This window comes from Rousettus aegyptiacus, unplaced genomic scaffold (assembly GCF_014176215.1).
Source record: "Rousettus aegyptiacus isolate mRouAeg1 unplaced genomic scaffold, mRouAeg1.p scaffold_m13_p_13, whole genome shotgun sequence".
NCBI lineage: Eukaryota > Metazoa > Chordata > Mammalia > Chiroptera > Pteropodidae > Rousettus > Rousettus aegyptiacus.
In genome coordinates, this window is record NW_023416288.1 from 65,338,776 (window position 1) to 65,355,773 (window position 16,998).

A 16,998-nucleotide genomic window follows, 5' to 3' on the forward strand; every position below is an offset into this window, starting at 1 on the left:
TATTTATTTCCAGTACCTAGTGTTGTGCCATTAAATACTGATATATACTTACAGTCGTCATTAAATGTTAGATTGCATTGAATAAATTAACCAGAGCCCCTTCACCACTGGTAATCTGTTGTATGAAATTGAACAGGTTGTTTCAACTTTCTGAGCTTCAGTTTCCACATCTGAAAATTGAAAATTACAATAGTACTACCTCTAGAGTTTTTTTTCTTCTAAGAGTGTAATGAGATAATGCATTCTTTGAACTTCAACATACCATTAAAGACTGAATGCTTGTGTTTGTGTCATTATTTTAATATTTTATAGGTTTAAAAGGAGTGCTATTTTTGTCATGGGCATTCTTCTGTTCAATACAAGGTTAGATTTATCTAACAATTGTTAAGTTTTACCTTCTTCAAGGGATTCAATAATATTTTCAACTTAAATAAAAAATGACTTGCAAATACTTATTTTTAACACATTTGGCCTTATCACAAAAAGATTCCCCATCATTTTTCCAATATAAATGAGAGAGTATTCCAATATAAATGAGGACACAAACAACAGAGAGCTATGAAATCTGGCATTTCAGGACATGTCTATACGGCCATTGTAAAATTATACATGATTAGTTCATGAAAATATTTACATAAACCAGTATGAAAATGGAAGATATTAAGAAACTAAGACTATAGAAGAGAATTTTTTCAAAGCTATATACATAATACAGCTACGTTTAAAATGTAAACCAAAATCTAGAAAAAGTAATTATATATACATATATATATATATTTTAATTGTTTTACTATACTTTTTTAGGGGGTAAAATATTGAGAGTTATCAAAGTTATTTACCCTAATTTAGAGATCCAGTCTTCAGCAAAAAGAAGGAAAAGTAGCTAAATTACTTGGCATTATCGAGTACTTAAAGTAAATCCAAGACCATGTTAAGATTTTCAGATATCATTTATCACTAAGGTGGTATCTTTATTTCAATTTATAAATAAGGAATTCAGCCCCAGAAACTTTAGGTGAGTAAGTCTCCAAACCAGGTTCTTTTCCTAATACATCGACTTGCCCTCATCAGTGTCTAGAAAAATGATCTAACACAGTAGTTTCTAGCAGTTTTATTAGATGTTATATTTTCAGAAGTCAGCTCTGCTTATACTTTTTTCAGAGAAATTCTACCCCTGGCTCCTGCTGAGAGATCTGTCAGGTCACTAGACTCCATATCACTTTAGCACCTTTCTTTAGGTGTGCACATCTGACCCAAGAGTAATCTTCTGTGGTCTGGTTTTAAAAAATATGATGAGTCGACTAGAAGACATTCTTGGGAACTTGAATTAAACAACCAGAAGTAAGTGTCAGTTATCTGGGGGTTTGGAAACAGATAATTTATGAAGTTGAATTTAGGGAAAAAAATAGAAAATTTATGAAGCAGAGTCAGGAATGAGGACGGTGCCCTAGCAAGCCAAAGCCACCTGCGAGCTTATGCTATTACGGAGTAGAAATAATAAATTAGGAATAAGGAGAGGCAAAAGCAAGGAGCACACATGCCGAGATTTAGGGAGGCCATGTAGCTTCTAAGAAACAAGAGAATCTTTGATTTCCAGCTCCTTAGTTTCAGTCCCTATAAGATAATACGATTGTATCTTTGAATACAATTGCTCATGAGTATCTTTATAGGAAAATATACTTTCCCTTCCTTTTTTGCTGGAGCTAGCTAGAAAGGTCTCTCTTTCTTGAAACTAAAATGACCATAAGTAGAACAGTTAATGTTATCTGAAAAAGTCTGTGTGTGTGTGTGTTTATAGAGAGTCTGTTTTCACCTCAAGGCATGAGTTTCTGTTTTGTTTTTAGACACTTTTATCTGCTTCCTCAGTTGGAGAAAGGAGAATAAATCTTTGTTGTGATCTCTTGCTTTTAGGAAAGGAAGCAGTTCAAAAATAGGACAAGAAATAATAGAAATCATCATTTGTTAACTCCTCCCATTCTCAGCCATATAGCCTGAAAACTCAGCTTTACATAATGAGACCTATATCTAAGACATAGCTACAATTACTGAAGAAATTTAGTTTTGCAGAAATAAGGAATTAATACAAATAATAGCAAATGTGGATCCCTTAAACATATCTTAAAGAGCACATTTCACACCATCTCTTTAATGTAAGTTTTTACTGCAACTATTAGTGTTTCATTGATATAAGCTAAATATTTTCATTCAAAATGAAAGCTGCGCAAACCAATGTGCATTTGTAACTTACGATCCAGAAAGCTGAACTTAAGTTTGGGTAGAAATTATCTTTCTTTGTGTAATAGAAATGTATATATAAAACAAATGTGAACTATGGTTGACATTAAACAGAAACATATTGTGAGTATCAGACTAACACAGAAAAAGTCTGCTAAGTATATGCCATGACTCTAAAGAAACAAGATTAATGTTATATGACTTAATAAGCCCAATTTAATTATTTTATAGTCATTACTATAACTTCTGACCAAAGTGTAAAGTGCTATTATTCTAGTTAATAAAAAGCAAAGACAGATTTTCTGAGTGTATGAGTATTTTTAGACATGGAAAGATAGGTGATAGTTGGATTTCTGGATATGGACAGAGTATGCAATACAGGTTTTAAGTATTTAGCAGGGGGAGCAAAAATTGTGAGCCATTGGCTCATTCCCACACAGGGGTAATGTCACTTCAACAGGTTGTTCATAGAGACTCTTAATTAATAGTCACCTAGTTGCCAATGACAGAACTTCAATTCTCTAGTCAGGATTTTCTGTAAACACAAAACATGGGCTGTGTTCCTATAGACCATTTACTCCTGCAGGTCTCCTGTGGTTCCTCTGTTCTGTTATCTCCTACTGTTATGTTAATCTCTTCATGAATCTTGATAGTTTCCTTCAGGTCACCAGCTGGAGGCCACTGTCGAGATCAATGCTAATCCCTTTTACAGTCCATACTCCAGCTGATGGCCCCCTGAAGCAAATGCAGAAGCTCTGAACTCTGTTCTGGCGGCTGTCACTGCCTCTGCATTTGCCACCAGATCTCCTGTATTGGCCTCTATCTCTAGCCAGAGGGAAGTATTTTCATTATTTTGTAAAGTGTAAAGAGAGGGGAATGTGTCATCACAATTCTAGAGGAATTGTTTACTCTGTCCCAGGGAGCTTGGGCTGAGGATAACCTACCCTCCTACTAGCCTTTTTACTCATTACTTGTGGCAGTATTCTCTCAGGAGTTCCATTGCCTCTTCTCTCATTTTGCCTTTTTTTTTTTTTTTTTTTTCATGAAACCCTGCATCTGTTAAGGTTGTCTGTATATTCCCCAATGTGGGTATGTTCTAGGTCCTTGCTCATGACACTGCCAGACTCCATAAAAATAAGCCTTATGAAAGAATTTCCCAAGAAACTCATGACTGTTAAAGATACTGCCTGACTATATAGCAAATGAAAGACGTGTGAAATGCACGTAGGTGTTATAAAGAGAAGAGTACCGGATGTTGCTTAATTTCACAACATGCTCTCTGAGTATCAATTTTTCATGCAGGCAAGTGAACAACCAAAGTGACTCCATCTTAGGCATAAGACTCCAATTTAAGCACAGGCCAGTTCCTGGAAAAGCCGCAGGTAGCGAGACGATCACCCCACCCTAGACTCAGCCAATCTGAGCAACTATGGAAAGTAACCCTCCAAATTCTCCACCTTGTTCCTTGGCGCCTCACCCAGCCAATCCTGCTAAGCGACAAGCTCGTTGTATTGATCCTGTAACGCCAAGACATCTCTCCCCATGCTTACGATTTTTCCCTTCAAATCCCCCTGAAGCCCAATGTTCGGAGTCTGAAATAAACTCCCTCTTGCTCTTACATCGGTGTCGGCTTCTTGGTGGTTCGTGGAGATACGAGTCGGGAATCTAGGTAGAAATTTCTGGATAGATTTTCTAGTTATGAAACACTTTGGTAACTTCATATCTCCACTTTCATTTGCCAAAGTCAGGCCCTACCATACCAATTAAAACTCATTTTTTCACAGCCTCCCAGCATAAACTGTGCTTAAACCAAACCAGCCCTAACACAATTCTTTCAAGGGGGCATACTTATGCCCAATACCTTCCTTCTACTTTGCCAATAATGTCATTTCCTCTTCACGTTTATGATTCAAAATGAGGGTAAGTCCAGTTTTTAAAATGTCACTATAATACTTTCAATTTTTCCCTTTTAGGTATCACACTTAATCGTGAGCTCCTTTATAAGAATTTTAATCATTTGTTTCTCTAGTGAGAAAGTCACAGTGGCAGGAATTAGGCCAAGTTCTCCAAGTATTATAGCACCTCATGGCTGGAAATGACCCTAGAGACCAAATGGGTCAGTCCTTTCACTTTAAAGCTGATAAAGCTGAGGCTCAAAGAAATTGACTGGCTTTCAAAAGGCCACAGAGCCTTTAGCAACAGAGTTGGTAATAACATCCCATTTAGTTCAGTACATAGCACAACAGCACAACATATATGTGTGTGTGTGTGTGTGTGTGTGTGTATACACACACATGTATTATGGCATATATATAAATATATAAATATAAAATCACCACTTCTTGATTTGCATTGAACTGATTCCTATAGGTGGGAAAGGATGTTTATCTTCCCAATGAAATAGCCTTCAAAGCTGACAGATTTCAAAGTATGGAAATGAAAAAAATAATTATGGTAAAATATATGTTATTTACAAATATCTACTGTTTTCTAAGGAAAATAGAAACTCTGAGTCAGATGATGTGCATAAATAATCAAATTTGAAAACCGGAAAGTTATAAAGCGAAATAGTTAAATAGAAAGAAAAGATGGAGAAAAAAATGAAAATTTTTGTAGTGAAATATTAGATGCTAAGTATCGTAATGTCTCTTATTTCCCTAATCACTCCACACGATTTTTAATTAATCTTATAACTTATTAAATTTTAAAATGCAATGAATGTACTAATGTACTGATTCAAGGTGAGTAAAAGGAAAAAGTGTAAAATCTCAGTTATATCTGGATTATTCTGTGATAATACAATAATCAGCATTTGTCTTCTTTTATCGATACTGAAAAAACCTCAGACTAATTAAAATAAGAAAATTTATAAAAATTAAACATTTTTTAGATATTTTATGGAAGATCCTATATATGAATACCAAAGATATGTTTTGACAATTGAAGAAAATTTCTCATTTAGTTAAAAATAGGAATAAAATTGACAAGTTTTCTGAGTAAATTGAATTGGTAAAATATTAAAATAAAAACTTTGATTTTAGCACAGTGTTTTCATAGAGTTTTGACAAGTCATCAGATGGCACATTAGTTGATGAGTACAATTTAGTTGTAGCAGAAACATTTAAAAATGTTAATTATAGATGGAAATTTTTAGCTTAGATAATTGCAATATATTCCTTACCTAATAAGGACAAAATATAAAAGTATCTATTAATTCCCTATTTTTACTTGATTAATGATTTATATAGTTGAACAGAAACTCTTGGTATGATCCTTACCTCTTTTCATATACCAGAAATATTTGCAGTAATATTTTCTTCAGAATGTCATACATGCTTAACATTTAAACTTTTATTAACACTCATAATCTCAGATAAACCAACACCATAAAATATTCTGTTCTGTGAAATATTCTCTTACTTAAATCCAGTCAGTTATTTGTAAAAAGTAAACTCTGAGGAGTTTGGATTTTGTTTAAAACCAGAGTTATTTTAGTCTATGTGCCAACTTACTCTGTTAGTTTTTAATTACTGCTTATCAATTACCTCAAATATAGTGGTATAAAACAACTCTAATTTGTTATTTTAAAGTTATGGAGGTGAGAAGTCCCAAATGAATCTTGCTAGGCTAAAATCAAGGTGCCAAAAGGGTTGTGATCTCTGTAGACTCTATGGAGAATTGCTTTCTTGCTTTTTCCAACTTCTAGAGTCTACCTACATTCCTTGACTTGTGGCCCCTTGCACCATTTTCAAAGCCAGCAGCAAAGCTCCTTCAAATTTTTCTCTGACTCTATGGCTCTTCTGTCTCTCTCTTCCACTTATAAAGAAATGTGAGTTTAAATTGGGCCCACTAAAATAATCCAGGATAATCTCATCTCAGGATCAGTTAATTAGCAGCCTAATTTCATCTGCATTCTTAATTCCCCTTTGCCAAGTAGCCTAACACATTTACAAATTCTAGGGATTAAGATATGGATATGTTTGGGGGACCACCTCAGCCATATTTTATAATCTCTATATCTTTGATTTTCAAGGATTTGTAGTTCATATTTAGATTGATATTTTACTACAAACTCTATCCTTACAGGCCTACAGGACAAATTTTATATTTGAATAAAATCGACCTATTTTTGTGTTAAAATTTCTCCATTATCTTTTAAAATTGGGGAGATATGATTTACCAAATCTTAGATTTGTATGCATCACTCACTTTATGAAGATTGTCTAGGACCTTACTATAAAATATTGAGGCAAATAAAGACAGAGATTTTTTCCTACTTTCCCTCATCACTCTTTTGGCTATACAAGCTATGCCATAAATGTCAGAATCTGCTTTCTACAATTCAGTTTTAAAAGTTTCCCTTTCATAGCACTGAAATTTAACAATCACTGAGCCAAACAATAAACTTAAACCTTATAGGCAAAAGTAACTTCCAAAATAATGGAATTTTAGTATTGACTTAATAAAACACCACTATATTGTAGAAAGTTTTTATGATATTTGTTGTAATACTATATTTCATATTGGGCATTTATAACCAGAAGAACAAATTTATTTTAAGTTTCAGTCCACATTGAATTTATATAGTTCAATTATGCTTAACATTGGACATTACTCTCTAAGCATATTTCTTTATAAGATCTAGAAGGAATGCTATTTGGAATGAATTATTGCTATAGAATAACTTCATAATGGATGTCTTTTAGTCTAATATTCTGAATGTTCAATAAATGGCTATTTGAAAATGACTACGGTTAAACTTATTCTTGAGAGCACTGATGTCCCTGAAGCGGGGTGTACTGATTCTTAAGGGGATCACAAACGTTTCTCTGTGGTTTTTCTGACTTAATTAGTATAGTCCTGGAGTAAGATACCTAACTAAATTTTAATAGTTTGGTCTAGTGGATGAAAATATCTAAACAAGAGGATACCATAAAAACAGTAATAGTTGTTGACAATTTCTTGCACTTTATAGACTTCGACTCGGGTGGGTCTGGATTTACATCCTAGACCTGCCATTAATTACATGTGTGACTTCAAACCTCAGTTTTCTTATCTGTAGCTATCAAGAATAATATGACCCTTCTAAGATTGAGGATTAACTATAAGTAAAATATGGGTGCTTGGTATATGCACATTTATTTTACTTGACTCAATGGATGACAGTAATTTACAAAATAAAAAACTGCCCCTATATTCTGTTGGTCAGTGGAAAGCTGGAAACGAATAGTAACAAGTATGAATAAAGACTATATCTGGACTTTCATATCCATGTATGATAGAGAAACTAATTCTGAACTATTCTTCCCATCATAAACAAACATAAAATGAAAAAAAGAACATATAACCTTGACTAGAATTTATTAATTAGTGAATCATTGGTTTAGTTTTTAATATTTTTTTAAAAAGTTTATCCATTATTTTTCGAATATGTTTTTCTTTCCCCTACTCTAATTCCTTTCTCCTGGGTATCCAATTACTCATTTGCTTAATATTAGCTCATGAAACATTGAGAATAAGTTTATTTTATTTCAATCTTTATTCTCCGATGATTCACTTTAGATATATAAATATTTAACAAATAAATTTTAATATATTTTAAAATTTTATTTCAATTGAGGTTCAGTGTACTTATTTTCATTTTTCTCTTTGACATTAGTTTATACAATTCTTATAGACTTTTCTACTGTGCCAGTTAAGCTCACAAACTGAATTATTTTTATTTCGAATATTGTATATTTTATTTTTTGGTTCCTATTTCATTTTTTTAGAGGTTTTATACCTCTTCTATTTCTTACTCTTATATACATTCCATTATATATATATATGTATATATATGTGTATATATATGTGTGTGTATATATATGTAGAAACTTATTTTACATAGTCATTTTTACAGCCTTTCTTTGCCAACTCCAATATCAGTGTCATTTGCTTGTCCTTTCTTCTTACTTTATATCCCTCTTGATTATGGCTTTATCTTCTTGGCTCTGTATAGTAATTTTTATTATATTCTAGACATTGCAAAACTACATTGTAGAGATTCTAAATTCTTTTCTTTTCCTCTGAGGATTACTGACTGTTGTCTATCAGTCAGTTAAATTATTGGTGTTCACTTTGACAAAGTGTAGATTTTGTTTCACACTTTGCTAGGGTGCATTTAATTTGGGAAATTTCCTTTTTTCTGAGGCACGGTCTTTATTCCTAAATGGAACCCTTCTAAGGTTTTGCTGACAGTCTGAAGTGTTGGAATATGCCCTCTACTTCAACGAAACTTCAACTCGAACATCTGCATCCTCAGAACCTGGAAGCTTCCAAACAGTCTACTATTCAGTTCATTAGCCTTTCATATGTTCCTTTTTTATTGTGCCCCTTGGAACTGTGACCTACTTTGCTCTTCTTTTGTTCAAATCTTGTATCACCACCAGTATATACAAGCAAATGTTTATAGCAACTTTATTTACAACTACCAAAAACTGGAACTAAGATAGTCATCAATGAATGAATAGAAAAACACACTGTGGTACATCCACACAACGGAATATTATTTGGTAAAGAAAATAAATGAGATATCAAGCTATGATTGTACAGAGATGAATCTCAAATGAATATTGCTATGAAAAAGAAATCAATTTATGATTTCTGTATGATTCCAATTATATGGAATTGTACAAAAGTCAAAACTCAAATTAAAGTAAAAACAAATTAGTGGTTTACAAGAGTTTATCAGGGGAAAGAGAAGAGGGTTTACTAGGTGAGAATGCAGCAATGCACACATTACAATGCATTTGTCAAAATCCCCAGAACTTTATTGCACAGAGAGTAAATCTTAATATATGCCAAATAAAAATCATTTAGGAGGTCAAGGGATCCCAGAATTGAATGCAGAATGTTACAAAATTATGTAACTGTATTATAAATATATGAAAAGACTTTACTGAACAGGGCAGGCTGACCTAAGTAATTTTGGAAATAAATGGAGCATATAAGACTACAGACATAAGGTAAATTGTATGTAAGCACCATACTCTAGTTGATAAAGCTGCTTATCCTACTGGGATGTGGATAAATAATAACTGCTATACATGTACACTGGGATTGAATAGTCAAGTAAATGTTCGGTGGATGGTAACTGCCAGGTTTCTTGCTGTTGGAGGGGAGATTACACATAAGCAAGGAGGTAATGTGGTAATAGATCAGAGTTGGAGACGTTATATGAACTCATGTTTATCCTAATATTAATAAAGATGGTTACATATAGAAATATTTGTAGCTTTATGTATAAACATGTATTAGAATATACACATATCTACTTTCTCTGTCAGGTAACAGAGCCTATAAGCAACTACATCCCTGTAATAATGAACACATTTAGCTTAGAGTTCTTAGTTTCTAGTGCAATTCTCAAATTAAAAAAAAAAGTGTCCTTTAAAAAAAAATCTATAATATGCAAGATGAGCTTGGAGCATTTTGTAGTTTTGTAGTGACAGAAAGTACAAGAATGCTAAAACAAGCAAAATACAAACAGAAGAAAGATAACAACACTAAAAAAATATATGATGAGGGTATGTCAAAGGAATGCAGAAACCAACCAAGAGAGCTCCCAATGCTAACGCTGGAACCATTCAAGAAGACAGAAAGACAGACACAGGCACAGACAGATAGTCAGAAAGACAGACTGGATTATACTCCAACGTATAACATTAAAATAAATGAATCCATAATGATATACATAATAGTTGACTAAATAAACAAATAGGGAGAATAGAGCTGAAACACTTTGGATTGCTAATCTTTTCCCCCTCTTTCTCCTCATAGTAAGGTGTTCTCTTAACGTCCTTCACTCATTCTAAGACAAGAGTGATAATTGAAACCAAATCAGGAAATTTTTATTTTTAATTTGGGCAAGACTTATGCTTTTATATGCTTATGCTCTAATTTGCTTTTTTTTTTAGGTCTACGGCCAGCAATGAGAACTAAGTTGTCAAGGATCAACTTGTATTACAACTATAAGATGAATTTCCTCCTCAAATACATATTTTATTTTATTTGTTCCTATGCTGTTTGACCTATTCAACATTTCAGACAAGAGAATAGGATTTTAAAAGGATAAAGCAGTCACCCCTTGCAAATATTGCCAACGGTCACCATTGAGATAAGCCCCATAGAGGTGAAAGTGATAAGGCATTTTTAATGGAGGGGTGAGAACCTACACCTGATTGAAAAATACTGCAGGCAGAGTAAAGGGGAATTAAAGACAAAGCCACAGGTAGCTTTTTCAAGTTGTTTTGGTGTCAAATGGAGCAACTCCAGTAAAGGTATTTGGAATTAATATAGGTTTGTTTGATAATTGTTCTAATAAAAGATATTTGAGCATTTATGTGGTCCCATACACTAAAGCTGAAGTACTTCCTGGTTAAATTTTATTTTTTTAATTATACTATATTACTAATAAACTAAAAAAAACCTCAGCTGAAATCATCCTGGATATAAAATGTCGTATGTAAATTGTTTAATTCATGCATCCATGCCTTTATTTCTTCATTTGAGAAGCGGGGATGAAATCTGCTTTGTTCTATACCTCATTTCTAGTTCCCAATATGGTGTCTTTCACAAAGTATAGTGTTAAAATCATCTTTTGCCCTTACTAGTGAAGAGATGCCAACATGCAGAGAGAGAAAAAAGTGAAATTGAAAAATACTCAGCCGCTACCTTTTCTGCCACAGACCTGAGAGAAGCCAGAGCTAAGACAAAGTCTATTGGAAGGCTCTTGAAGCCTGAGGCTGATGTTTGCAAAACACAGGAAGGATCATAAGTTTGATAGCCAAGAAATGGAAGAAGGCAACTAGATGGGGTGGAGCTAAGCTTTAACAATAGACTTTCAGAAGAATACAATGAAAAGTGAAGCGAGACTTAAACAGATGGAAGTTTTTTTCCCTTGTGGTAATAGAGGAATAAAGAATGCATCAGCAACATTAGTATTTTATGAGAGAGGGCTTTGGTCAAAGGGATAGGTGCTTCCCAGAATATATTAATTTTTTCATGTATGCAAAAGCCTGATTCTAATTTTCACCGGTAGTGATGAAATGCTTCCTAAAACATAGAGGATATAGTCTCTGCTTTCCCAGAGGATATAATTCAGTCAGGACTAACAAACATCAGACAATGAAGAGATATTTCTGCCATTTTTTGTTTTAGTTATAAAAGCGAAAGGCCAACCTCAGCTGTTCAGAAACACCCAAGTGCTGAAGGGAATTGTTCGTGGGCTGGCGGCAGCTGAGCTGGGCCTAGTCTGGGAAGGCTCTGTGTTCCTAATTCCCTGAGTGATTTATCCTCTCCTTGCAACAACCTTGAGTTTCCTGCCCCTGTTTGAAATTTAGCCTTTGTGTCTCTATTCCCTCTGGTTCTTTAAAATACACTTTTTTTTTAATGCTGAAAAAGAAAACCAGTTTATCTAAAGTTGACAGAGAAAAACTTTGGAACAATTTCTAAACAATGTCTAGAAAAAAACAATTTATCTAAATTTGTTAGAGATTTCAATTATATTGTCTTAGTTTTCTGATTTACTGGGGTTAGTCCAATTTACTGATTACACTTTTCACACACTCTATTTCTCTTTAAAATTGGAGTAGAGCCTATTTGAGTGTCAGTGATATAGGGAGGAAAGAAAATACATTCTGGAGAGGGGGAAATAAATAGGGAAGATTGAGTACTATAGCTCCAGTTTAGGAGGTTGCTATGGCAATACCAATGGCAGGGCTCTGAGTGTGCTTATGAAAGAAATTTGGAGGGTAACAGAAAAAATACAGAATAAAAAATGGCAAAGGGGAGAAAAGAATGAAAAATTCACTGTAAGCATTTACAGTGGGGTGATAAGAAGGAAGTCAGTTTCTCACAGTTTTTGTCAAGTCTGACCCTAAAATGACTATGATATACACTACCCATCAGTATATCAATTCAACAAAAATATTCTTTTCCAGGTAGACACAATGCTGAAAATTGAGAATACAAAATTGCTGTTAAAGTGTGTTTTTCTTTCAAAGTAGTAATAACTTAACCAAGAAATATGATATTTGTATAACTAATACAATTTAATTTTTTATCACTGCTAGTTTTGGCTTACAAGCATCTTCTCTTAAGGTGCTTACTGTGCATTTTCCACCAATTCCTCTCCCTTCTGGTTTACCCAACCAGCTTAATTATCACATCCATTCATCTATTCACACATTATTTGATTTATATTTATTTATTTATTTATTGACATCATCTATGTACCAGCTAGTGAAGATTTAACAGTGATCAAAATAGACAGTCTTCACATTATTTTACATAGTACTTACATAACCCAATCACTAATTTACAATAAGATATAAAAGACATATTTTTAAAAAAATGGTCACACAAATAATATAAACACCACCCATTGATTATAATTCTCTCTTTTTTTTCTTCTTCTTTATGTGACTGTCACTCTTTCCCCCCTGAGATGGTGGTAGCAATGGTGTGTGTTTATGTGTGGGGAGGAGAGTTATATGTGTGTGTATGATAGATGGGGCTTGGGAGTTCAAAGTCTTTCAGGCTTGAGGAATATATCTACAAGAGAGACATACCCCTCTCAAGAATTCTTGGTGGAAAATTGGTAGATGTTCACTGCCAACCCAGTATTTTTTGTGTCTTGAAATCTGCCTGAAGCATTTTCTTCTTACTATCCCAAATGATAGCATTCAGACATGACTTCATCTCCAAGTCAAATTTACTTTAAGTAATTCACTTCTATAGTCCCTCTTTCATTCAATCGATATGCATTGAGTGCCTGCTCTATACAATTATACAGCCTATGCTAGGTGTTTGAGGAGAGAATAATAATCAATACAGACTAAGTCCTTTTACTCTGGAATTTATATTCTCGTTGAAAGGGGAGGGGTGAAACAGGAATTAAATTACCAATAACAGCATTAATCATTTACCTAAATTGTGATAAATGACACACACGCAAAAGACATATGGTCAATACAGATTATAATGGGGGGAAATGACCTAGTCTGGAAAGAAGAGTCACAAAAGTATTTCTTGAGAAAGCGACACTTAAATAAAAATCAGAAAGTAGCTAGGTGAAGAGGTAGGAAGCAGAGAGACAATGGTCCAAACTTTGAGGAAGGAAGTTAAAAATGATGTGAATAAAAACTTATACTATAAATTCAAATGGAGAAGAAATCTCTCTTTTATATTTCCCTTTAAAGCAAGTTAAAAATGATCCTCATCATGGAAGATGATGGGGAATTCAATCTCCGTCATTATCCTGTCATCCTGACACACTTCTCACAGACTCGTCATGGCCCAGGTCTTAGCCTGAACAGAATCCTTGAGAAAGCTTCTCCAGTTTCTGGTTCATTAAAGTCACGACAGTGATGTTGGTAGTTGGTTTTATGACACGTTCAAACCCAGCTGCTCTGCTATTTCCATGCAAGCTTGGACATGGGAAAGAGTTCATGAAAAAGGTTCCTAGGTTACAGTATCCCTAAGACATATTATGTATCCTACCTGGGTCCTTATGAGGAAGCCAACCAAGGACTACTTCTATTAGTACACTGTCTAACAGCTATCAAGTGCCCACCCTTTAAAGAGATTGCTGTCCTCACTTGCCTTGCATAAGCCTCTAAAATAGTTCAGGCTACTGAAAAAGAGCAAGTGGCATGGCTTGCATCTTTTGTTTTTGGTCCTCCCAAGGCAAGGGGACATAAAATCTTGAGTATTTGGTAAATTCGATGAAAATTCAAGAAGAATAAGCTAAATTTAAACATTTTAAATCATGATGCTGCTCGGAGCATGTTTAAAAAATGAAAAATATGCCGCAGTGGCCATGCAGCAAATATTTGAAGGAATTTATTTACTTAAAGAGAATCAAATCATATGGGGTCTTGAGTATCATCTAAAATTAATGTCCACTGTCATATGAAATAATATGTTAATAATAAATTAGTGCTTTTTAACAAACATGTTAATATTAATGTAAATAATGAAATTTTACAACAATATATATTATGTATAAACACATTAGTATATACATATGAATGTGTTTAACTCAATTTTATGCAGTTAGAGTAACAGGTGTACAAATTATTATACTAATTAAGAATAATAGAAGTATAAATTAAAATTAGTTATTATGAATCAGAAGAAAATCTAATTATTAGAAGGTTCTATACTCTTTAAAACTACATAATAACCACAAGAAAACATACAATGTTAAATCTATTGTTGTGTGAGATGCCCACCCTCCTCACTTTGCAGAGTGTACTTTTAAGTCTCTCATCAGCTATTTATCAGAGAGTACAGGAAGTAGGAAAGGACTAATCAGTCACACTATCATTTTTCTGGATGTCACAGTTCAAAATTTTGAATGTTTCTCAGGCAATTGAGAAATTATGAGGCTTCAGATTTTTTTCCTTCTTGTTTCTAAGGCTTTTCAAAAATACCTATTTTTATCAAAGGGACATAGGAGGAAAATGGCATACAGAACATGGTCTATCAAACCCAGGACTTGATGAAAAAGATCTGAGATGAAAATTATAGTTCTTGTTCTAAAATATTTCATTTTCAAACAGACACAGACCTGGGCTTATCTGATGAAGAAACAAGAGGATGTTCTGAAAAAGGGAAAAAGAGATTTGAAGGCCTTAACAATAGAGAAGGTAATAATTTAAATTTGAAGCTATGTGGCTTGGCTTTGATGCGTGTGAATCATAGCCTGAGTCACTAAGCAATAAAAGCATTATGGGTTGTTGGGATATGAAGAGAATTATGCTAATGTTAGTGAAGAGGAGAGCCAGCCAGGAAGACAGAATCATGAAGCACATGAGGCTTAGTCACCTAGGCTGTGTCTATTAGAAATGCGACAGTGACAAATTGATGTCCATTCAATATTTTTACAACAGATTTATTTAGTGCCTACCATAAACCAGACATGGAACTAAGTCCAGAGGTCAGGGCAGCGGATGAACAACAGGTTAACAGTTACATTTTGACTGTCCTCAGTTAAGCAACTAATGTTATGGTTGCTCATAATTCATCAAATTTCTACTAGAATTATACCTTTGGATGCTATCTTTATGATGATAAATGTATCCCTAAATTATATTTGTTATTTTCATTAAATACATTAAATATATTTTCAACCATGTTTTGATTAATCTTTTAGTAAATATTACTCAGGGTTAATGATGAGTTTGAGCAGAGCTTTACTCTCCAATATTTCCTTAAACAGAAAGTTGAACATATATTTATATCTAAGCCCCCAAAGAAGAAATAGATTCTTCGCACGATAGTCACAGGAAGTATAATTTCTGAAAGTTATGGGGACAAAGCTATTGTAACATGAGGCATAGCTGTTTGTGATTAAAAAAAAAAATTAGTGGTTCTTTTGAAATGATGCCTTTGCACTAGATTGAGAGAAGGGCTTAAATGAGGAAGGAAGGAGGAGAAAATATATAGGGATGAGGGGCTAAAGAAAACTCTCCTTGCAGAGCACTGTCTCTTTAGCTGTCTCCCAGTATAGTACAAAAGGATGACTTGAAAAAGATTGGACCTCCTAATTTAATTCTCAGTTCTTTTCAATTCACATTCTTCCCTTGAGATCCACTCTTCACTGTAATGAAGACTATCCCATATCCCCAATCTATTCTGGCATATGTTTTTGACTGGCAAAGAAAAGGTACTCCAGGAAATTATGGTCACCATCCCACATCATCTTATAGAGGCTAAGAAAGAATTAGATAATGGTAGAGAAGCATCTGACCACTCTATGGTTGCTCTACAGATCAAGATTGGGTGTCCACAATGCTAGAAAGAAGTATAAGCCTGCAGTAGCTACAGCAGCCAGAGCAGCCACAATAGCCCAGAAAAATATTCCCACAGATCCCTGTTGCGAGATTTTAAGACTGAATTCCCTGGTTAGGCAATACAGAAAATAAGAACAGAAATAAGCAATGAGTGCCAACGAATAGCGTTTTCTAAAAATACCAATGATATCAGCCTCTTCCCCTCCATTTATTCTATCTTTATGTTTCGCTTTATGCAAAAAATAAAATAAAGTTGTTGACTATCTCAAAATAAAAATGTTTTTTTTGGTGAAAAGCCAATCTTAATGTTTAAAAAGCTGACTGAAAAAAAATCAAAGGTTCTTTAATACAAGCTGTGTATATAACTTGATTACTCAGATTTGACCAAGGACCAGGTGCTGACTTTTTGCTGGTTTTAGGAGAGCATTATTTAAGCCAAATATCGTACCATGGAAGTTTGTATTTAGTAAAGGAGATGTGATTTGGCCTATGATTAAACAGATCTTAATTAAGAGTAAAATGCATTTCAAAATAGGCCTTCATATTAAATGATTTGGCACTCACAATACATTTTATCATAGGAAAATTACTATATAAAATGGCTGCTTTCCTAAGAGACGCCATAAGACTGAATTGACTCAAAATATAACTGACTACATATACAATATCAACTCAGCCAATGTTAGGCTTCCTGTAATAGACGTCAATAATATATTTATATATTCCTTTTGTTACATCATCACACTCATAATTACAGTGAAAACTGGCTATAACAAAATAATTATTGTCCAAAAATTATCATATAAAGTATGTAGTTGTATTTTGTGATATAAATGAAAAAGGAAGGTTATGCAGCTAGCTAAGCATGAACTCTAAAGGTCCCACTTTGTGGTGGTATATCACTGTGTTTGAAAATTAAAAGGGT